This window comes from Delphinapterus leucas, chromosome 10 (assembly GCF_059928025.1).
Source record: "Delphinapterus leucas isolate spDelLeu-1000000601 "Yukka" chromosome 10, BTC_Dleu_Yukka2, whole genome shotgun sequence".
NCBI lineage: Eukaryota > Metazoa > Chordata > Mammalia > Artiodactyla > Monodontidae > Delphinapterus > Delphinapterus leucas.
The window spans coordinates 51815791-51841951 of NC_143138.1; positions in this window are offsets into that span (position 1 = coordinate 51815791).

The following is a 26161-nucleotide window of genomic DNA, read 5'->3' on the forward strand; positions in this document are numbered from 1 at the left end:
AGTGGCAGCAAAATCACCACTAAAATTAAAGCCTTGTTATTACATGGTTCCATCATTACTACATGTGATTTATAAAATGGTTATATATTTTAAAATCCATTATTTTATTACATATGTTGTTAACAAGATTTACTTATTATACAATATTGTATTTTTTATTTACACTGAAAGATAAGCTCCATGGGGACAAAAATTTTGTCTGTCTTATACACTGTATCACCTGCACCTAGAACAGCATCTAACACATCATTGACGCTCAGGAAATATCTGCTGAATTCATCAAGGGTTAAGAACAGAGACTGGAATCAGGCTATTTGGGCTCAAATCTGGATGCCACCACTTACTGGCTCTCTAAACTTAGATGAGTTAGTCAAGCTTCCTAAGCCTCAGTTTCCTCCTCTGTAAAGTGGGGATGATGTACTGGGGACCAGCCATGTTGTGAGATTTAGGAAAGCTTGTCCATTTGAAGAGCTTGGCTTAGTGCTTGACCCAGAATGAGAGCTGAGTTGATGTTAGCCATTGGTTTTCCAGTTGCATGCTGGATAGCTCCTGTCAAATGTCCCAGAAGAGCATTTAGACTCCACATGCTAAAATTAAACTTCTTATCTAACCATCATCCATTCTCCAAATCTGCAAAGTGAGGGATAGCATCCAATTCCTGTCTATTCCTCACCCACAATCACATTAGACACCAAGAATATTGCCCCAACATGTGATAAAACAACTGCCTCTCTCAAGCCAACTGGCCAAGTCCATCCTCTGTGTCTCCTATTCTACAGGACAGTGTGGTAAAGCCAGTCCTTTCTCACAGCCTTTGTCACACTGTATAGATGGTGACCTACTGATCTACTTCCCTCCCTGGACAGCAAGCTCCCCAAAGTTCATTAGCATCTCTTGTTCCTTTTTAAGGAAACTAACACACGGCCCACATTTAGTCATCAATAGGTAGCTCCTCAGAAAATAATGCCGACAAATAAAGGCTCCATAGCAGATACTGCAGGGGATCTGGCCCAGCCTCCATTTTCAACCTCATGCTTACCTCTATTGTTGAAACTGAAAATGCCAAAAACTCATTTTCTCAGCCACTCTTATAGCTGAATGTGGCCATGTGACACAGTTATACCCTCTGAGGCAAGAGCAGACATCCATTGGTGCCAACTCTTTCCTTTATTGCACCTTCCCGCTGTTGTGGGCTGAATGTTTGTGTCCCTCACCCTATTCATAAGTTGAAGCACTAAACCTCAATGTGATGTTATTAGAGGGTAAGGTCTTTGAGAGGAAATTAGGTTAGAGAGGTCATGAGGGTGGGCCCCTCATGATGGGATTAGTGCCCTTACGAGCAGACACAAGGGAGCTTGAAGACGTCATTAAGCTGGAAAGTGGGTCCCCACTGGAACCAGAACACCCAACACCCCTTACCAGCCGGTGTGGCCCTCCCCCAACGGCTGCAAGTGCGGCAGTTAATGGCTCACCTGAGCAAACTTTGCCAGAGATTGTACCTGACTGATGATTTTCAGCTGGCCAGGAGATGCCTAGCAGTTGATAGGACTGAGGAAGCAGGGGGACAGAGGCAGGTAACTGTATTTTTTTATACAGCAGCTTCTTATTAGTTATCTATTTTATACATATTAGTGTATATATGTCAATGCCAATCTCCCAATTCATTCCACCACCACCACCCACCTCCCCGCTTTCTCCACTTGGTGTCCATACATTTGTTCTCTACATCTGTGTCTATTTCTGCATTGAAAACCAGTTCATCTGTACCTTTTTTCTAGATTCCACATGTATGCATTAATATACAATATTTGTTTTTCCCCTTCTGACTTACTTCACTCAGTCTCTAGGTCCATCCACATCTCTACAAATGACCCAATTTCGTTCCTTTTTATGGCTGAGTGATATTCCATCGGATATATGTACCACATCTTCTTCATCCATTCCTCTGTTGATGGGCATTTAGGTTGCTTCCATGACCTGGCTATTGTAAATAGTGCTGCAGTGAACAATGGGGTGCATGTGTCTATTTGAATTATGGTTTTCTCTGGGTATATGTCCCATAGTGAGATTGCTGGGTTGTATGGTAGTTCTATTTTTAGTTTTTTAAGGAACCTCCATACTGTTCTCCATGGTGGCTGTATCAATTTACATTCCCACCAACAGTACAAGAGGGCTCCCTCTTCTCCACACCCTCTCCAGCATTTATTGTTTGTAGATTTTTTGGTGATGGCCATTCTGACTGGTGTGAGGTGATATTTCATTGTAGTTTTGATTTGCATTACTCTGATGATTAGTGACATTGAGTAGTTTTCATGTGTCTTTTGGCCATCTGTATTTCTTCTTTGGAGAAATGTCTATTTAGGTTAAAAAACAAAGCCTAGAATCATCGACAGGAAGACACCAGAACTCACCAAAAAAGATACCCCACATCCAAAGACAAAGGAGAAGCCGCAATGAGACAGTAGGAGGGGTGAAATCACAATAAAATCAATTCCCATAACTGCTGGGTGGGTGACTCACAAACTGGAGAACAATTATACCACAGAAGTCCACCCACTGGAGTGAAGGTTCTGAGCTCCATGTCAGGCTTCCCAACCCGGGGGTCTGGCAATGGGAGGAGGAATTCCCAGAGAAACAGACTTTGAAGGCTAGTGGGATTTGACTGCAGGACTTTGACAGGACTGGGGGAAACAGAGACTCCACTCTTGGAGGGTACACACAAAGTAGTGTGCACATCAGGACCCAGGGGGAAGGATCAGTGACCCCATAGGAGACTGAACCAGACCTACCTGCTAGTGTTGGAGGGTCTCCTGCAGAGGTGGGGGGTGGCTGTGGCTCACCGTGGAGACAAGGACACTGGCAGCAGAAGTTGTGGGAAATACTCCTTGTCATGAGCCCTCCCAGAATCCACGATTAACACCACCAAAGAGCCTGTAGCCTCCAGTGCTGGGTTGCCTCAGGCCAAACAACCAACAGGAGGGGAACTCAGCCTCACCCATCAGCAGACAAGCAGATTAAAGTTTTACTGAGCTCTGTCCACCAGAGCAACACCCAGCTCTACCCACCACCAGTCCCTCCTATCAGGAAGCTTCACAAGCCTCGTAGATAACCTCATCCACCAGAGGGCAGACAGCAGAAGCAAGAAGAACTACAAACCTGCAGCCTGTGGAACAAAAACCACATTCACAGAAAGACAGACAAAATGAAAAGGCAGAGGGCTATGCACCAGATGAAGGAACAAGATAAAACCCCAGAAAAACAATTAAATGAAGTGCATATAGACAACTTTCCAGAAAAAGAATTCAGAATAATGAGAGTGAAGATGATCTAGGACCACGGAAAAAGAATGGAGGCAAAGATTGAGAAGATGCAACAAATGTTTAACAAAGACCTAGAAGAGAATAAGAAGAAACACCTAGAAGAATTAAAGAACAAACAAACAGAGATGAACTATACAATAACTAAAAAGAAAAATACACTAGAAGGAATCAATAGCAGAATAACTGAGGCAGAAGAACGGATAAGTGACCTGGAAGACAAAACGGTGGAATTCAGTGCCGAGGACCAGAATAAAGAAAAAAGAATGAAAATAAATGAAGACAGCCTAAGAGATCTCTAGGACAACAATGAACACACCAACATTCACATTATAGGGGTCCCAGAAGGAGAAGAGAGAGAGAAGACCCAAGAAAATATTTGAAGAGATTATAGTCGAAAACTTCCCTAACATGGGAAAGGAAATAGCCACCCAAGTCCAGGAAGCACAGAGAGTCTCAGGCAGGATAAACCCAGGGAGAAACATGCCAAGACACATAGTAATCAAATGGATAAAAATTAAAGACAAAGAAAAATTATTAAAAGCAACAAGGGGAAAATGACAAATAACATACAAGGGAACTCCCATAAGGTTAACAGCTGATTTGTCAGCAGAAACTCTACAAGCCAGATGGGAGTACCACAATATATTTAAAGTGATGAAAGAGAAGAACCTAAAACCAAGATTACTCTACCCAGCAAGGATCTCATTCAGATTCGACGGAGAAATCAAAATTTTACAGACAAGCAAAAACTAAGAGAATTCAGCACCACCAAACTAGCTCTACAACAAACGCTAAAGGAACTTCTCTAAGTGGGAAACACAAGAGAAGAAAACGACCTACAAAAACAAACCAAAAACAATTAAGAAAATAGTAATACAAACTACATATTGATAATTACCTTAAGTGTGAATGGATTAAAGGCTCCAACCAAAAGACACAGGTTCACTGAATGGATACAAAAACAAGACCCATATATATGCTGTCTACAAGAGACCCACTTCAGACCTAGGGACACATACAGACTGAAAGTGAGGGGATGGAAAAAGATATTCCATGCAAATGGAACTCAAAAGAAAGCTGGAGTAGTGATACTCATACCAGGTAAAATTGACTTTCAAATAAAGAATGTTACAGAGACAAGGAAGGACGCTACATAATGATCAAGGGATCAATCCAAGAAGAAGATATAACAATTATAAATATATATGCACCCAACATAGAAGCACCTCAATACATAAGGCAAATGCTAACAGCCATAAAAGAGGAAATCGGCAGTAACACAATAATGGTGGGGGTCTTTAACACCTCACTGACACCAATGGGCAGATCATCCAGACAGAGAATTAATAAGGAAACACAAGCTTTAAATGACACAACAGATCAGATAGATTTAAGTGATATTTAAAGGACATTACATCCAAAAACAGCAGATTACACTTTCTTCTCAAGTGCACACAGAACATTCTCTAGGATGGATCACATCTGGGGTCACAGATCAAGCCTCATTAAATTTAAGAAAATTGAAATCATATCAAGCATCTTTTCCGACCACAACACTATGAGATTAGAAATCAATTACAGGGGAAAAAAACATAAAAAAACACTAAAACATGAAGGCTAAACAATACACTACTAAATAACCAAGAGATCACTGAAGAAATCAAAGAGGAAATCAAAAAATACTTAGAAACAAATGACGACGAAAACACGACAATCCAAAACCTATGGGATGCAGCAAAATCAGTACTAAGAGGGAAGTTTATAGCAATACAATCGTACCTCAAGAAACAAAAAAAATCTCAAATAAACAATCTAACCTTACACCTAAAGAAACTAGAGAAAGAAGAACAAACACAACCACAAATTAGTAGAAGGAAAGAAATCATAAAGATCAGACCAGAAAAAAATGCAATAGAAGCAAAGATCAATAAAACTAAAAGCTGCTTCTTTGAGAAGATAAAAAAAATTGATAAACCATTAGCCAGACTCATCAAGAAAAAGAGGGAGACTCAAACCAATAAAATTAGAAATGAAAAAGAAGTTACAATGGACACTGCAGAAAAACAAAACATCATAAGAGACTACTACAGGCAACTCTATGCCAATAAAAGGGACAACCTGGAAGAAATGGACAAATTCTTAGAAAGGTATAAACTTCCAACACTGAATCGGGAAGAAATAGAAAATATGAACAGACAAATCACAAGTAATGAAATTAAAACCATGATTAAAAATCTTCCAACAAACAAAAGTCCAGGACCAGATGCCTTCACAGATGAATTGTATCAACCATTTAGAGAGGAGCTAACACCCATCCTTCTCAAACTCTTCCAAAAAATTGCACAGGAAGGAAAACTCCCAAACTCATTCTACGAGGCCACCATCACCCTGATACCTAAATCAGACAAAGACACTACAAAAAAAGAAAATTACAGACCAGTATCACTGATGAACATAGATGCAAAAATCCTCAACAAAATACTAGCAAACAGAATCCAACAGCACATTAAAAGGATCATACATCATGATCAAGTGGGATTTATCCCAGGGATGCAAGGATTCTTCAATATACGCAAATCAATCAATTTGATACACCATATTAATAAACTGAAGAATAAAACCCATATGATCATCTCAATATATGCAGAAAAAGCTTTAGACAAAATTCAACACAACCTTATGATAAAAACTCTGCAGGAGTGGGCATAGAGGGAACCTACCTCAACATAATGAAGGCCATATATGACAAACCCACAGCAAACACCATTCTCAATTGTGAAAAACTGAAAGCATTTCCTCTAAGATCAGGAACAAGACAAGGATGTCCAGTCTCACCACTATTATTCAACATATTTTTGGATGTCTTAGCCATGGCAATCAGAGAAGAAAAAGAAATAAAAGGAATACAATTTGGAAAAGAAGAAGAAAAACAGTCACTGTTTTCAGATGATATAATACTATACATAGAGAATCCTAAAGATGCCACCAGAAAACTACTGAAGCTAATCAATGAATTTGGTAAGGTTGCAGGATACAAAATTAAAACACAGAAATCTCTTACTTATACTCTAACAACAAAAGATCAGAAAGAGAAATTAAGGAAACAATCCCATTCACCATTGCAACAAAAAGAATAAAATACCTAGGAATAAACCTACCTAAGGAGGTAAAAGACCTGTACTCAGAAAACTATAAGACACTGATGAAAGAAATCAAAGATGACACAAACAGATGGAGAGATATACCATGTTCTTGGATTGGAAGAATCAATATTGTGAAAATGACTATACTACCCAAAGCAATCTACAGATTCAGTGCAAACCCTATCAAATTACCAATGGCATTTTTTACAGAACTAGAACAAAAATCTTAAAATTTGTATGGAGACACAAAAGACCCCGAATAGCCAAAGCAGTCTTGAGGGAAAAATACGGAGCTGGAGGAATCAGACTCTCTGACTTCAGACTATACTATAAAGCTACAGTAATCAAGACAGTATAGTACTGGCACAAAAACAGAAATATAGATCAATGGAACAGGATTGAAAGCCCAGAGATAAACCCACACACCTATGATCAACTAATCTATGACAAAGGAGGCAAGGGTATACAATGGAGAAAAAACAGTCTCTTCAATAAGTGGTGCTGGGAAAATGGGACAGCCACATGTAAAGAATGAAATTAGAACACTACCTAACACCATACACAAAAATAAACTCAAAATGGATTAAAGACCTAAGTGTAAGACCGGTCATGTAAAACTCTTAGAGATAAGCATAGGGAGAACACTCTTTGACATAAATCACAACAAGATCTTTTATGACCCACCTCCTAGAGTAATGGAAATAAAAAGAAAAATAAACAAATGAGACCTAACGAAACTTAAAAGCTTTTGCAGAGCAAACGAAACTATAAATAAGATGAAAACACAACCCTCAGAATGGGAGAAAATATTTGCAAACAATCAACAGACAAAGGATTAATCTCCAAAATATACAAACAGCTCATGCAGCTCAATATTAAAAAAAAAAAAAAACCCAATCAAAATATGGGCAGAAAACCTAAATAGACATTTCTCCAAAGAAGACATACAGATGGTCAAGAGGCACATGAAAAGCTACTCAACAACACTAATTATTAGAGAAAGGCAAAACAAAACTACAATGAGGTATCACCTCACACCAGTTAGAATGGGCATCATCAAAAAATCTACAAACAACAAATGCTGGAGAGGGTGTGGAGAAAAGGGAGCCCTCTTGTACTGTTGGTGGGAATGTAATTGATACAGCCACCGTGGAGAACAGTATGGAGGTTCCTTAAAAAACTAAAAATAGAACTACCATACAACCCAGCAATCCCACTACGGGACATATACCCAGAGAAAACCATAACTCAAATAGACACATGCACCCCATTGTTCACTGCAGCACTATTTACAATAGCCAGGACATGGAAGCAACCTAAATGCCCACTGACAGATGAATGGATAAAGAAGATGTGGTACATATATACAATGGAATATCACTCAGCCATAAAAAGGAATGAAACTGGATCATTTGCAGAGACGTGGATGGACCTAGAGACTGTCATACAAACTGAAGTAAGTCAGAAAGAGAAAAATAAATATCGTATATTAACACATACATGTGGAATCTAGAAAAATGGTACAGATGAACCGGTTTGCAAGGCAGAAATAGAGACACAGATGTAGAGAACAAACGTATGGACACTAAGGGGGGAAAGCAGCAGGGGGCGAGGAGGGGGTGGTGGGATGAACTGGGAGATTGGGATTGACATGTATACACTAATATGTATAAAATAGATTAATAAGAACCTGCTGTATTAAAAAATTAAATTAAATTAAAAAAAGAAACTTCTATGTAGAGAAACTGTAGTACCATTTGGATTTTAAATGGAGGATAAAAGTCCTATACAAATGTGAGGGATGGGGGCAATAATTTAATAAATAGCATTTTAATTTTTAAAAGTAATAAAAATTTAAAAAATTTTAAAAGCCCAGCCCCTTGCTTCAAGGTGAGGCAGCTTTGAGGCACTACTTACACTCCAGAGCCCCCTGGACCAACGCCAAGCAAGGCTGTTTCCTGAGACCACTGCCTGTTCCGCTCATTCCTCTTCCCATCCCCTTCCTCTTGCTCCCGGACAGGTTATTTCAGAAGAGCACTCCCTCATAAGTCACGTGTACCCAAATCTCTGTCTCAGGGACCTCAACCTAAGGCAGATGACCTATTTTAAGAATGTCCTTTCCCAAAAGGAGGAGCAAGCATGCCAATACCAACCCCACAAGCCCTCATGCTCTCCGACGGTGCAGAGTCCCACTGGAGGTGGCTGTCTGGCTGCCACTTCCAGCTGTTTATCAATTAGAAGCTTCAGTGAGGCCCCTTAATCTGGTAGCACTAACAGAAACCTTCGAGGCAGAAACTGATTAATTTCTCACTCCATCAAAGTTTAAGTCATCAGGGATCTCAGAACACAGCTAAGGGATTTTGAGATTAGGTTCGATTCTGTGAGCAAATGTGGAAGGAAAATACTTCTTTGCCTAATGTATGAGAGGAGGCATCTCTTTTGGTGCCCAAATTCTGCCTGTGTAGAACTGAACTACCAAAGGATATGGAAAACTCCAGATGACTCCAGGAATTGTGACTTTGGAGAAAATTCCTGCAAGTCTTCAGATCTGTGTTTTAAAAGAAGCCCATACACTTCCCTGGTGGCGCAGTGGTTGAGAGTCCGCCTGCCGATGCAGGGGACACGGGTTCGTGCCCCGGTCCGGGAAGATCCCACATGCCGCGGAGCGGCTGAGCCCGTGAGCCATGGCCGCTGAGCCTGAGCATCCGGAGCCTGTGCTCCACAACGGGAGAGGCCACAACAGTGAGAGGCCCGCATACCACAAAAAAATAAATAAATAAATAAAATAAAATAAAAATAAAAGAAGCCCATACATGTCCCATCAAGAGTAGGAAATTGTAGGAAAAGTAAACCCTTGGCAAGTGGTATGTGACAAATAGCCCATTTCTTCAAGTGAAGATAACAAGGGTCATTTTATATAAATTAAACATAAATGTGGATAGTATAAATATTGATGTTTAAAATGTCAGAAACTGACCAACAGGAAACAGAAAAATAGGGAAGTCGGGTCATCGAGGAAAGGCTATGAATGAATGAAACCAAACAAGAGATCCCAAAACAATACCTGTATTTTAGTGAAGCAGAATACAAACTAGAGAAAGCAGTTTGTGGAAGTTACCATGACTGGAGCTCCAGAAAGGGAAATTAGGGGTGGGAGGCACACAAGTACAGGAACCTGAGAGAATACAGCCTGTCTTAGGGCCTGGGAGCCTGTCCAGAAGAGCCACTTTGGGCCCAAAGATACGCCTGGAAAATGGCCCACCACATCCTTAATCCTCATGTCCTGGAAATCAGAGAAACACCACAAAGTGAAGGGGAGACGTTCATAGACATGGTTCTTTTCAGTGGCCTCAGTTTGACACAGCTGGATTCTGTGATGGTTTTCTGGGTACCTGTCATTTGTGAAGCCAAAAGCGTTTGTACCCTGAGATTTCTCAGCCTGTACCTAAACCCTTTAATACTGTGGTTAAAAACATAAATTCTAAATTAGATTTTGTGCCTGGGTCCAATCCAAGCCCTGCTACTAATGCGTTGTTTGAAGTAAAGTGATTTAACCTTCCTTAGCTCAGTTTCCTCACCTATAAATGAGAATATTAATAGTACCCACCTCACTGACAGCAACGTGGATGGACCTAGAGATGATCATACTAAGTGAAGTAAGTCAAAGACAAAGACAAATACCAGATGATATCACTTATATGTGGAATCTAAGATATGACACAAATGACCCTATCTATGGAACAGAAACAGAATCACAGACATAGAGAACAGACTTTTGGTTGCCAAGGAGGTGGGTGGGGTTGGGGAGGGACGGACTGGGAGTTTGGGATTAGCAGATGCAAACTATGATATATGGATAAATGACAGGACCTTACTGTATAGCACAGGGAACTATATTCAATATTCTGTGATAAGCCATAACAGAAAAGAATATATATATGTATAAATATATTCTGGAGTCTAGACTCTAGACCCTCTAAATTATAGCATCAGATTAAGTCAGAACGCTGTATGCCTGGTCCACAAGCTCTGTACTCCTTAGAGAACTTATTTTCCTGAACTGTGTTTGGCATTACATCATTACCTGTATTGAAAAGCACAATGGAAAACAGTGCTATGAAATTCAGTTTGTGCTGACTAATGAGATAATGTTGAGAACATAGTTCTCTATGTCATAAAGTATCTCTTTAATGAAGACTTGCACTCTATCCCCCAAACTGTGAATAGCAGTGCATTTCCTCAGCAATTGTAACTTATGTTATCTGCTTAAATGTTTCACTTTGTTTTGGCTGCTAGGAAGATCACTATTAATTTGTAGCCAAAGTCCTAGCAAACTATATAGGATATAATATGCATTTGGGGTTTAAGTATTAAGCTTACCCTTAGGGGGCAAAGTAGAAAGTGAAAGTTTCTATTAGGGTGGAAATTCCTCCAGAAGGCAGATGCTATGTTTGTTTCATTCATGCCTGTATATAAAGTGTCTGTATATTAAATGAGTGAGTGCTGCAGTGCACAACACAGCACCTTGAAAATAATGTATAATGTAGAATGCAGCCATAAAGAAAGAAAGGAAAGGGGCAGGAAGGGAAAAAAAGACTACAGTGTTTGTAAAAATCAATCAATTAATTGGTTATGAGAAATTCAATGTGACTTTTCCCCAACATTTAATTTTTTCACATATATTATTGTTTTGTTCAAAGAGATTGGGACATCCATCAACAGAATAAGACAGAACTTTGTGTATTGATATGGGAAAATACTAACAACCAAATGAATAGGAATACGTACTGTATAAACACATTTTTATTTTGGCAAAACAAAATCTGTAAAAATATTTGTAATTTTTTCCTAAATATACAGTCATAGATGCAGAGAGAAAACTACGAGTTCTGAGTACTGCTCTGCTTTCTACACTGTATTATCATGGCCCTGACTTGGGACATCTTCTCACAAGGGTGACAACTGTACCCTGAAGTTTGTCATGAAATTGATTTTCTCCTACATAGCCAGCAGCAGTTTATGTTGGTAAATTTATGGGTTGTCAGCTTAGTATTGCTTACCTGAAGCCATAATGATATTCATAACCTTTGACCAATTACTCTACACCTGGGCATTTATCTTAAGGAAATTACTCCAAAGAAGAATAAAGGTCCATGCCCAAAGATATTCATTAGTATCCTAATACGTATATTTAACAATCCAAACCAAGTGGGAGTAAAGTATTGAATCATCTTCCTTTTTAACATTTCTCTCTCCACTAGATGATATTTGAAGCCAATCCTACAGCCCTTTCAATCATTTTAAAGTATTAAAACTAAATAACAGTCTCATTTGGGGGTATTAAAATGTTCAATAAAATCGGAATTAAAACTTCAGTCTCATTTCATTTAAAACTCTTGATATAATCTGAGCTTAGAAACTTGCAATGTAGACTGGGGGGCAGTGGAGGTGGGTGGGGCTTTTTAAATTTTTTGTTTTAAATACTTCCTTTCCCACTTCCCTGCTCAGGATGGGGATAGGAGAAAAGAGGAAAGGTAAGGCAGGTGGTGAAAAGTCTTGCTTGACTGATATAAATCAGGGATCAGAGCTCTCTGTGGGGGCCAGATACCTAAATACTAGTATCCCTTGCTCTTTAGTCCCTTTTGGGGGTGAATTCCCCACTTGCGGGGCTCCCACTACACTGTTCCAGTAAAGCACAGACTCTTGCTTCTGGGACCCCTTGGGCAGGGTGCTTGCTTCTGGGTTACCACTTTGGCACAGGCTGACCCCTTGGGCAGATGCTTTAAATTTCACACAAGCCCAGGCACCTTCCAAGGACCACCTTTGTTCTAAAAAGGCTGAAAGTGCTCCTTGCTCCTGCCCCTGCCCTCTCAATGCCCTGACCTCAAGGGCAGCTATAACTAGCCTCTGTCTACGAGTGAACCAGACCCCAGCAGCTGTGTACTCCAACACAGGACATGCCTCCAGGAGTTCTACTGAGAACCCCCTCACTTGGCCTAATGTGGGGGTGTGAATGGGGAGAAACACCGCACCCCTTCAGCTCTCCCCAGAAAGCATCTCCCTAGCAAGATCCACTAATTCCTCTGGCCTCCACATGGATAGAATAGAGGTGAGCCAGACTTAGAGAATGAACTTATGGTTACCTGAGCAGAAAGGTGAGATTGACATGTGCACAATGCTACATTTTAAATGGATAACCAACAAAGACCTACAGTATAGCACAGGAAACTCTGCTCAGTATTCTGTAACAACCTAACTGGGAAAAAAATTTGAAAAAGAATAGATACGTATAACTGAATCACTTTGCCGTACACCTGAAACTAACACATTGTTAATCAACTGTACTCCAATATAAAATAAAAAGTTAAAAAAATTAAAACTTGAAAAAAAAAAAAACAAAGAATAGAGGTGAGCGATGGGCTATGTGGGCAGTTTTGGTTCTTTGGAGCTCCCTTTAGGAAGGACCACATGGGTGGTCCAGCCCCTCTCTTGGATGCTTGGTCACTTAACACACTTTCACCCCAGCTACAGCTCTGAAACAAAAAGGCATTCTGTGCCACCACTTTATTCATTTCTTTACTACTTTTTAACCCCAATGAAAATTCCAGTCAACTTCAAACAACCCTCAAGTTTTTCTCAGTGCTATAATGGAAAACCGAGTTCTTAGCAGAGAAAAACAGGCTTTGAAGTTTTAAATGTGTGTGGTTGCTTATGCAAAATGCCTATTCTAGCTTATGTTATGGTGGACTGGTTAATCAAATCAAAATCAAATCTTCTACTACCTACAGAGTACAATAAGATGGAAATAATTCATTCGTAAGATTCTAATCTGTAAAACCACTCCACTACTTACAAAATACTACTCTAAGTATTATAATTCCATCAAGCCTCAATTTGAACAAATGTACAATCACTTAAACAACAGCTGTTAAATGAAAAAAGAATTCAAAATGTCTTTAGAAGAGTGACAGAAACATTACTAACATGATCGCTCTGGTGCAGACTTTCAGAAGGACACCCTTTGGAAGACTGACTCAGCCCTAAGAAACTCACACCTTGATAGTCGCCCTTGGGAAAGAATCACAAGGAAACCCCCTTGATGGGTGGATGTTCCTCAGTGGTTCTGAGGACGAAGGGCCAGGAAAATCCCCTGCAGGAAGTAATCTCAGGGCTTCACACAGGTTTATTGGACGACAGGGAGATAGATGAGGCCCTCTCTCATGAATACCACATGGATCCCTTCCCCGCATGGAACCTTCACCTGGATGATGGGATTGGAGAAAAGTGCCTGCACCAGCTCCACATTCCAGTGCTAGAGATGGACCAGGAGGACCTAAGTTATCAAAAGCATCCTCAAGTTGAGTCCCACCAGGCATCCTTTTTAAGATGTGGACAAATCACTCTCTCAAAAGAAGGCCCATTAAAACGTATAAATCTTGCTGTTGCAGAAACAGAACCAGTGTCTGAAGCAGAAAGGGAAACTCTGTCTTGTACATGCAAAGGAAGAGCTGGACCAGGATACAGATGGCCTGGTGGACACTCTATCATCCTGGGCCCCCTGAGCCCGTGGACATGACATCTGGTAACATCTGGTGAAGCAGGGCAACATTGAACCCTGAATACCTAAACCAACCCAGCTTGATGGGACATACCTCCTGTCTTGAGGATCTAATGATCCAGAGGATTCCCTGGTTCTCCTGGGCCTCTGCCAAATGCTCTGCTTGGATCATCGACATCTTGCGGATCCTTTTCTAAACTCTCAAATGTTGCATCTTCTGCATTGATTTTCGTCTTCCATGTGCATTTTCCGTAACCAAGAGCAGTGAGCTGGCTTTTCAAAGGACAAATGAGTCCTTCCATTTCTTCTTCTAGAGCTCAGGCGTGTTTTTTTTTTAGTTTGATTTGATCAGGATTTTTGGTTTTTGTTTTATTTTGGCATCCAGATCTTCATGGCACAGCTCATGTTTTTAGCTATGTTTTAAAACCTTTCTCCTCAGATTTAAATCATGCTTCTCTCCCCATAGAATAATTTCCTGGGAGATTACTTAGCCTTGTCTTGACACAGCTCGGTCTTTAGGCTTTTGCTGAAGCTTTTGAACCTCACTTAACCTTTGCATTTTCTGATTCCAACCATGTATTTTTTTTTTTTTTTTGTCTGTTTGGAGAGTTGCAGTATAATCCATCAGGGATTGTTTTATCTTCTCTATCCAGTGAAATATATATTTGGTTACTTCCTACTTCAAGGGGTTACGAGGAAGCATTTAGCTTGATGGCATCAATCAATTTCCTCAAAGGTCATATTAACTTATCATCTAAGTGGTGTCCAATTTTCATTCTCTAATTATGTCCTTTTCCTGGTGTTATCTTTTCCAAGGACAGCAGCCAAATCTGCCATCTTTAGCAGACATTTAGTCAGAGTTTTGGTCTGACGTTCCTTCTCACGTAGAACTTTTTCCGTCCAAGCTTTAGAACGGTGGTTCGCAAACTGTGGTCTGTGGATGCCAGGGGGTCCCCAAGACTCTTTTAGAGGATCTGTGATGTCAAAACTATGTTCATAGTAATACTAAGACACTATTTCCTTTTTCACAGTTGACATTTGCACGAACAGTGCAAAAACCAATGATGAGTAAAGCTGGTGACATTTTAGTATGAATCACGGCAGAAGCACCAAACTGTACTAGTAGTCATTGTATTCTTCATCACCTTACAATGTCGGCTTTAAAAAAGCAGCTTCTGCTCCATGCTGAGTGTGAAGATTATCTGGAGGGAAAGCACGTGTGCAATTGACTGAGTTGCAAGCTGAACTAGCCACTTTTTCACAGAACACTATATTCATTTGAAAGAAAAACTGACAAACCACACAGATTTAGGGATTTGGCAGACACGTAATTGAAAATAAACAAAGCAAGCCTGTCACGTCAAGGAAAACGACTGACAGTATTTTTTTTTTTTTTTTTTTTTTTTTTTTTTTGCGGTACATGGGCCTCTACTGTTGTGGCCTCTCCCGTTGCGGAGCACGGGATCCGGACGCGCAGTCTCAGCGGCCATGGCTCACACGCCCAGCCGCTCTGTGGCATGTGGGATCTTCCCGGACCGGGGCACGAACCCGCGTCCCCTGCATTGGCAGGCGGACTCTCAACCACTGCGCCACCAGGGAAGCCCCCTGACAGTATTTTTTGCCCAAGATAAAATCCAAGTTATCAGGTGAACATCAGAATTTTGGGAAAAATTATATTAGTCATCGTAAGCTTGACAGCTTCCCGATACTTAAAGCCTTTCCTGATTAAATCAGTGGTGTTAATAACAAATATAATATTTTTATATTTTATAATGAAATATGTCAACATTTGGAAGATATAAATAACTCAGTAAACCAATATTTTTCAAGAGGGCAATGCATGATATTCTATAATAATGCTAGGTAAAAGATCTATTTAAAGTGCAACAGCAGCACAGCACAGGGAGATCAGCTGGGTGCTTTGCGATGACCTAGAGGGGTGGGATAAGGAGGATGGGAGGGAGGCTCAAGAGGCAGGGGATATGGGGACATGTGTATGCATATGGCTGATTCACTTTGGTGTACAAGAGAAACTAACACAGTATTGTGAAGCAATTATACTCCAATAAAGATTTATTTTTAAAAAATGTGGTGTATATTAAAAAAATAAAATAAAAAATAAAATACAAGTTAGACCAATGAATTTTAATGTAGCAGAGTATGGAAATTTCATTGATATGCTGTCAGATTCCACATCACAACTCTCCTTTAATAAACAATTGTCAAGTTTTAGTATAGTAACAAAGAAGAATACCCACAATTATCTAAAAAAGCTGTTAACATATCCCTCCCTTTTCCAACTACGTATTTGTGTAAGACAGAGTTTTCTTCGTATATCTGAATTATAGCAATACACTGCAAAGTACTGAATGCAGAAGCAGATATAAGATTCCAGCTATCTTCTATTAAGTTAGAATTTTAAAAAAATTTACAAATCTGTAAAATAATGCCAGTCTTCTCACTAAATTTTTGTTGTTTTGGGTGGAAAAAAATGGTGATTTTTCATTAAAATGTGTTATTTTAAAACCTTAGGGGGGCTTCCCTGGTGGCACAGTGGTTAAGAATCCGCCTGCCAAGGCAGGGGACACGGGTTCGCGCCCTGGTCCAGGAAGATCCCACATGCCGCAGAGCAACTAAGTCCGTGCACCACAACTACTGAGCCCGCACGCCACAACTACTGAAACCCGTGCACCTAGAGCCTGTGCTCTTCAGCAAAAGAAGCCACCGCAATGAGAAGCCTGCGCACCGCAACAAAGAGTAGCCCCCACTTGCCGCGACTAGAGAAAGCTCCCCTGCGGCAACAAAGACCTAACACGGCCAAAAAAATAAAGTAAATAAATAAATTTTTAAAAAATAAAATAAATAAAACGTTAGGGGTTTATAATAATAAATAACAAATCTTTGTATAATTAGCTATTATGATAATAAAATAATGAATAAATACTATTCTCAAAATTTCCCATTTTAATTTCCGATACAATAAAAACCAATGGATATAAACCACATGGTCCAAAGCCCTTTGGGATCCTCAATAATTTTTAAGAAAGTAAAGGGGTCCTGACACCAAAAACTTTGAAAACTGTTGCTGTCAAGTCATCAAACTTTTTTTTTTCTGTTCATCGCGTTCGTTGAGTTTTTCCATCTTTCTGTCCTTCAGCCTCTTATTGAACTAGTGTTGTGCTTTCCTGGAGATGGTGTGCCCATCCACACCTTTCCTCAGTGCCAGCTTATATAGCTGCTCTCACTCTCCTGACATAACTGTAAGGCGCTCGGGGCTGAATGGTTCTTGATGCACCTTCCAGTGACTGGGCATCCTGTGAGGAGCCCTCCCCAGTGCTCATCCTGGACTTGTAGGTGTCTCTTTCCTCCATTCTTTTACTGAAAAGTCTGTTTTAACCTCAAGAAGGAAACTTTTTAGTTTTTTACTATTTGCCTCCAGGCTCAGCATTTCTGATGACTTGGTCTCAAGGCTGGCCTCTTTCCAAAAGGACTCCAGTGCTTCATAATCTCTCTTAATACTCCTGAGCTCAGAAATTTTGCTTGTTCTTTATCAAAGGTAGAAAAAGTTATGCCAAGCTCTTCCTCCCTGCATTTAAAAGTTGGCTTTTGTCTACAGGAACACCCATACCACCCTCTCCCAGGTAGTGGGTAGCACCACCAAGGTCTGGACCAGGACTCACACCTTTACCCAGCCCCACACAGCATTTCCAGGGTGGACTACGGTGAAGCTTGGTAGCCATCACTTGCTCTCCTATGGCACTAGTGGCTTCCACAATATGGCTTAAGTTCTCAGGGCCCTACTGTCCCCAACAGACTAGAGGGGGCCCCATAGAATGTAGTTGTTACATAAATTACTTCTACATATATTATAATCCCACAATACATCTTTATTACTGTTTTAAGTGGCCAATAACCTTTTAAAGAATATATGTATGTGTTTATAGATATATACTTTTTATAAATACATTATTTCCGGTGAGAAACCTGTCATTGTTCTGTAAGTCATATATCTTTTTCTTCAGGCAAATTTTAGAATTTCCTCTTCATCTTTCTTTTTTGGAAGTTGACTGTTTGCCTATGGTTTATTTTGAATCTATCCTGCTTAGGGTTCACTGAGATTCTTGGACCTGTGGGTAGTTATATTTCATCTATTTGGAGAAATTTGTGGCATTATCTTTTCAAATATTTTTTCTGCCCCATTATCTCTCTCCTCTCTTATCAGGATTCCTGTTACATTAGATCATAGGTCTCAGATGTTCTTTTTGGCTTTTCATTTTTATTTCCTCTTTGTTTCCAGCTTGTATAATCTCTATTAACCTGTCTCCATGTTCACTGACCCTTTCCTGCTGTTAGGTGTATCAATTGAATTATAAAAATCAATTCTGATAGACATTTTTTAGCATCGCCATTTGGTTCCTTTTAACGTTTTCCTTCTTTGCTGAAATTCTACCTATGTTTATATGTGTTATTCATCTTTTCCACTAGATTCTTTAACATATTTATAATAGCTATTTAAAAGTAGGCATCTGCTAATTCCAACACCTGTGCCATACGTGGGTCAATTCTTTCAACTCTTTTCTCTCTGGTTTATTGTCACATTTTCCTACTTTGTTTCATGACTCACTACTTTTTATTGCGTGCCCAAAATTGTGTGCAAGGGAACAATAAGGGCTGAAGTCGATAAGACTTACCCCCAGAAAAGAGCATGCCCATTGCTCTGTCAGCTGCTAGCATGTGGGTAGCCTGGCGGGGCTGGGGAGAAGGGACAGTAGTGAGTGTAGCTAATCTACACTTGGGCCTCGTTGGCAGCTCCTTCCGTGAGATTTCATTCAAATGTTTGGGGGAAAGATCAACGCTTTGTCTTCAGCAGAACTTGGAGTCTGAGCCTCGGTGAGATTCCAGAGACCTCTCTGTGCTTTGCACCTCCCTGTCCAGCTGCCAACTTTGGGAGTTGCTGGGGACTTCTATTTGCTCTGACAGCAACTTCTTTATTTTGTCTTCGAAAATTGGAACTTATTTAAAGGCCCAACAAGAAGAGAATAGCTCTGTACGTTATGGAAAACCAATGCTGAATTGTATGCACTGATTTATAAAATAGTTCTGAGGAAAAGACAAATGCTTAACATACAATGTTAAATTTTTAAAACCAGAATATCAAGGTAATAAAAATTATATTAAAAATTATGTATACATATGGACAAGTACCAGAAGAAAGCCCCTACAGATGAAACGTCTGAGCCATTGATGTGGCAAGCTCATGAGCAGCTTTGCCGTAATGTTATGTTGTGATTTCCACTAATAATGCCAACCATACTGAGTATACAGTAGAGAACAAACTGTAGACAGATCTGAAAGAACAATAACAATTTCTTAGTCTAGGAAAGACAACCCAGAGAAGAAAGGGTCCAGCAAGGCTCTTCTCCCTTAAGGCCCAAACAAAAAGAAACTAGCTGAAAATACAGCAAGAGGACTGGGTTAGGAACAAGGAAGAAAGAGTCTTTGGACTGTCATGGTTGTAAAGTGAAGGCTGACATGAGAGGGTTAGGAAAGAGGAATAAACATAGAAAAACCCAGATGCAAACAATGCAGTCCTGCCCATCGGTCCTTCATTAATTGACAGTAATGCCATCAGATGTCTCTGAGTAAACCATCCTCATTTCCATCACTGTTGTTATATACTGGAACTGGTTACCAAGGGAAGCTGTGGAATTTTTCTCCAGAGGCCATTTAAAATCAGATATAGACAACCACCTGTCTAAAATAATTCAGGGAGAGACCTTCAAGATGGCAGAGGAGTAAGATGTGGAGATCAACTTCCTCCACACTAATACATCAGAGATACATCTACATGTGGAACAACTCCTACAGAACACCTACTGAATGCTGGCAGAAGACCTCAGACTTTCCAAAAGGCAAGAAACTCCCCCACGTACCTGGGTAGGGCAAAAGAGAAAAGAAAAAACAGAGACAAAAGAATAGGAACAGAACCTGCACCTCTGGGAGGGAGCTGTGAAGGAGGAAAAGCTTCCACACACTAGGAAACCCCTTCACTGGCGGAGACGGGGGGTGGGCAGGGGAGAAGCTTCAGAGCCACAGAGGAGGGTTCAGCAATAGGGGTGCAGAGGGCAAAGCGGAGAGATTCCCACACAGAGGATTGGTGCTGACCGGCACTCACCAGCCTGAGAGGCTTGTCTGTTCACCTGCCGGGGCGGGCGCTGGGAGCTGAGGCTCGGGTCTCAGAGGTCAGATCCCAGGGAGAGGACTGGGGTTGGCGGCGTGAACACAGCCTGAAGGGGGCTAGTGCACCACAGCTAGCCGGGAGGGAATCTGTGGAAAAGTCTGGACCTGCCTAAGAGGCAAGAGACCATTGTTTTGGGGTACGCAAAGAAAGGGGATTCAGAGCACCGCCTAAACAAGCTCCAGAGACAGGCGCGAGCTGCAGCTATCAGCGTGGACACCAGAGTCAGGCATGAAACGCTAAGGCTACTGCTGCAGCCACCAAGAAGCCTGTGTGCAAGCACAAGTCACTATCCATGCCTCCCCTCCAGGGAGCCTATGCAGTCTGCCACTGCCAGGGCCCCGCAATCCAGGGACAACTTCCCCAGGAGAACACACGGTGCGCCTCAGGCTGCTGCAACGTCACGCAGGCCTCTGCTGACGTAGGCACGGCCCGCATTCTGTACCCCTCCCTCCCCGCAGCCTGAGTGAGCCAGAGCCCCCGAATCAGCTGCTACTTCGACCCCGTCCTGTCTGAGCAAAGAGAAGACGCCCTCAGGTGACCTACACACAGAGGGAGGGCCAAATCCAAAGCTGAACCCTAGGAGCTGCGCGAACAAAGAAGAGAAAGGGAAATTTCTCCCAGCAACCTCAGGAGCAGCGGATTAAATCTCCACAATCAACTTGACGTACCCTGCATCTCTGGAATACCTGAATAGACAACGAATCATCCCAAATTGAGGCGGTGGACTTTGGGAGCAAATGTAGACTTGGGGTTTGCTTTCTGCACCTAATTTGTTTCTGGTTTCATGTTTATCGTAGTTTAGTATTTACAGTTTATTATCATTGGTAGATTTGTTTATTGATTTGGTTGCCCTCTTCCTTTTTTGTTTTTTATATATATAGGTATATATATTTTTTCCTTTTGCTCTTTTTGTGAGTGTGTATATGTATGTTTCTTTGTGTGATTTTGTCTCTATAGCTTTGCTTTGACCATTTGTCCTAGGGTTCGGTCTGTCCGATTTTGGTTTGTTTGTTTGTTTTTAGTATAGTTTTTAGCTCTTGTTATCATTGGTGGATTTGGTTTTGTTGCTCTCTTCTTTCTTTCTTTTTTTGTATTACTTTTTAATCTTTTATTATTTTTAATAATTTAATATTTTTTATTTTAATAACTTTTATTTTATTTTTTCTTTCCTTCTTTCTTTCTTTCTTTCTCCCTTCTTCCTTCCTTCCTTCCGTCCTCCTTCCCTCCCTCCCTCCCTCTCTCTCTCTCTCTTTCCTTCCTTTCTTTCTTTCTTTCTTTCTTTCTCTCTTTCTTTCTTTCTTTCTTTCTTCCTCCCTTTCCTTCTGAGCCATGTCGCTGAAAGGTCTTGGTGCTCCAGCCAGGTGTCAGGCCTATGCCTCTGAGATGGGAGAGCCAAGTTCAGGACATTGGTCCACCAGAGACCTCCCAGTTCCACGTAATATCAAATAGCAAAAGCTCTCCCAGAGATCTCTATCTCAACACTAAGACCCAGCTCCACTCAACGACCAGCAAGCTACAGGGCTGGACAACCTGTGCCAAACAACTAGCAAGACAGGAACACAACCCCACCCATTAGCAGAAAGGCTGCCTAAAATCATGAAAAGGTCACAGACACCCCAAAACACAACACCGGACACTGTCCTGCCCACCAGAAAGACAAAATACACCCTCATCCACCAGAACACAGGTACCAGACCCCTTCACCAGGAAGCCTACAACAACCCACTGAACCAACCTTAGCCACTGGGGGCAGACACGAAAAACAGGGGGAACTATGAACCTGCAGCCTGCAAAAAGAAGACCCCAAACACAGTAAGCTAAGCAAAATGAAAAGACAGACAAAAAAAACAGCAGATGAAAGAGCAAAGTAAAAACCCACCAGACCAAACAAATGAAGAGGAAATAGGCAGTCTACCTGAAAAAGAATTCAGAGTAATAATAGTAAAGATGACCCAAAATCTTGGAAATAGAATGGAGAAAATAGAAGAAACGTTTAACAAGGACCTAGAAGAACTAAAGAGTAAACAAACAATGATGAACAAAAAAATAAATGAAATTAAAAATTCTCTAGAAGGAATCAACAGCAGAATACATGGGGCAGAAGAACAGATAACTGACCTGGAATATAAAATAGTGGAAATAACTACCACACAGCAGAATAAAGAAAAAAGAATGAAAACAATTGAGGACAGTCTCAGAGACATCTGGGAAAACAATAAGCACACCAACATTCGAATTATAAGGGTCCCAGAAGAAGAAGAGAAAAAGAAAGGTCTGAGAATATATTTAAAGAGATTATAGTTGAAAACTTCCCTAATATGGGAAAGGAAATCGTCAATCAAGTCCAGGAAAGGCAGAGAGCCCCATACAGGATAAATCCAAGGAGAAATACACCAAGACACATATTAATCAAACTGTCAAAAATTAAATACAAAGAAAACATATTAAAAGCAGCAAGGGAAAAACAACAAATAACACACAAGGGAATCCCCATAAGGTTAACAGCTGACCTTTCAGCAGAAATTCTGCAAGCCAGAAGGGACTGGCAGGACATATTTAAAGTGATGAAGGAGGAAAACCTGCAACCAGATTACTCTACCCAGCAAGGGTCTCATTCAGATTTGATGGAAAAATTAAAACCTTTACAGATAAGCAAAAGCTGAGAGAGTTTAGCACCAGCAAACCAGCTCTACAACAACTGCTAAAATAACTTCTCTAGGCAAGAAACACAAGAGAAGGAAAAGACCTACAATAACGAACCCAAAACAATTAAGAAAATGGGAATAGGAACATACATATCGATAATTACTTTAAATGTAAATGGACTAAACACTCCCACCAAAAGACACAGACTGGCTGAATGGATACAAAAACAAGACCCATATATTTGCTGTCTACAAGAGACCCATTTCAGACCTAGAGACACATACAGACTGAAAGTAAGGAGATGGAAAAAGATATTTCATGCAAATGGAAACCAAAAGAAAGCTGCAGTAGCAATTCTCATATCAGACAAAATAGACTTTAAAATAAAGACTATTAGAAGAGACAAAGAAGGACACTACATAATGATCAAGGGATCAATCCAAGAAGAAGATATAACAGTTGTAAATATTTATGCACCCAACATAGAAGCACCTCAATACTTAAGGCAAATACTAACAGCCATAAAAGGGGAAATCGACAGTAACACATTCATAGTAGGGGACTTTAACACCCCACTTTCACCAATGGACAGATCATCCAAAATGAAAATAAATAAGGAAACACAAGCTTTAAATGATACATTAAAAAACATGGACTTAATTGATATTTATAAGACATTCCATCTAAAGTCAACAGAATACACTTTCTTCTCAAGTGCTCATGGAACATTCTCCAGGATAGATCATATCTTGGGTCCCAAATCAAGACTTGGTAAATTTAAGAAAATTGAAATCGTATCAAGTCTCTTTTGCGATCACAATGCTGTGAGACTAGATATCAATTACAGGAAAAGATCTGTAAAAAATACAAACACATGGAGGCTAAACAATACACTACTAAATAATCAAGAGATCACTGACGAAATCAAAGAGGAAATCAAAAAATACGTAGAAACAAATGACAATGAAAACACAACAACCCAAAACCTATGGGATGCAGCAAAAGCAGCTCTAAGAGGGAAGGTTATAGCAATACAATCCTACCTCAAGAAACAAGAAGTATCTCAAAGAAACAATCTAACCTTAAACCTAAAGCAATTAGAGAAAGAAGAAGAAAAAAACCCCAAAGTTAGCAGAAGAAAAGAAACCATCAAGAGCAGATCAGAAAAAAATGAAAAAGAAATGAAGGAAACAATAGCAAAGATCAATTAAACTAAAAGCTGCTTCTTTGAGAAGATAAACAAAATTGATAAACCATTAGCCACACTCATCAAGAAGAAAAGGGAGAAGACTCAAATCAATAGAATTAGAAATGAAAAAGGAGAAGTAAGAGCTGACACTGCAGAAATACAAAGGATCATGAGAGATTACTACAAGCAACTGTATGCCAATAAAATGGACAACCTGGAAGAAATGGACAAATTTTTAGAAAAGCACAACCTTCTGAGACTGAACCAGAAAGAAATAGAAAATATAAACAGACCCATCACAAGCATTGAAATTGAGACTGTGATTAAAAATCTTCCAACAAACAAAAGCCCAGGACCAGATGTCTTCACAGGTGAATTCTATCAAACATTTAGAGAAGAGCTAACACCTACACTTCTCAAACTCTTTCAAAATACAGCAGAGGGAGGAACACTCCCAAACTCATTCTACCTGGCCACCATCACCCTGATACCAAAACCAGACAAAGATGTCACAAAGAAAGAAAACTACAGGCCAATATCACTGATGAACATAGATGCAAAAATCCTCAACAAAATACTAGCAAACAGAATCCAGCAGCACATTAAAAGGATCATACACCATGATCAAGTGAGGTTTATCCCAGGAATGCAAGAACTCTTCAATATACGCAAATCATTCAATGTGATAAACCATTTGATGAACTCACTAAATGCAGAAAAATCGTTCAACAAAATTCAACACCCATTTATGATAAAAACCCTCCAGAAAGTAGGCATAGAGGGAACTTACTTCAACACAATATAGGCCATATATGAAAAACTCACAGCCAACATCGTTCTAGTGGTGAAAAACTGAAACCATTTCCTCTAAGATTAGGAAAAAGACAACGTTGTCCACTCTCACCGCTATTATTCAACATAGTTTTGGAAGTCCTAGCCACAGCAATCAGAGAAGGAAAAGGAATCCAAATCGGAAAAGAAGAAGTAAAGCTGTTACTGTTTTCCGATGACATGATACTATAAATAGAGAATCCTAAAGATGCTACCAGAAAGCTAGAGCTAATCACTGAATCTGGTAAAGTAGCAGGATACAAAATTAATGCACAGAAATCTCTTGCATTCATATACACTAATGATGAAAAATTTGAAAGATAAATTAAGGAAACACTCCCATTTACCATTGCAACAAAAAAAATAAAATACCTAGGAATAAACCTACCTAAGGAGACAAAAGACCTGTATGCAGAAAACTGTAAGACACTGATGAAAGAAATTAAAGATGATACAAATAGATGGAGAGGTATACCATGTCCTTGGATTGGAAAAATCAACATTGTGAAAATGACTGTACTACCCAAAGCAATCTACAGATTCAATGCAATCCCTATCAAACTACCAATGGCATTTTTCACAGAACTATACAAAAAATTTCACAATTTGCATGGAAATACAAAAGACTGCAAATAGCCAAAAATATCTTGAGAAACGGAGCCGAAGGAATCAGGCTCCCAGTCTTCAGACTATACTACAAAGCTACAGTAATCAAGACAGTATGGTACTGGCACAAAAACAGAAATATAGATCTATGAAACAGGATAGAAAACCCAGAGATAAACCCATGCACATATGGTCACCTTATTTTTGATAAAGGAGGCAAGAGTATACAATGGAGCAAAGACAGCCTCTTCAATAAATGGTGCTGGGACAACTGGACAGCTACATGTAAAAGAATGAAATTAGAACACTCCCTAACACCATACACAAAAATAAACTCAGAATGGATTAAAGACCTAAATGTAAGGCCAGACACTATAAAACTCTTGGAGGAAAACATAGGTAGAACACTCAATGACATAAATCACAGGAAGATCCTTTCTGAGCCATCTCCAGGAGAAATGGAAATTAAACAAAAATAAACAAATGGGACCTAATGAAAGTTAAAAGCTTTTGCACAGCAATGGAAACCATAAACAAGATGAAAAGACAACCCTCAGAATGAGAGAAAATATTTGCAAATGAAGCTCCTGACAAAGGATTAACCTCCAAAATATACAAGCAACTCAT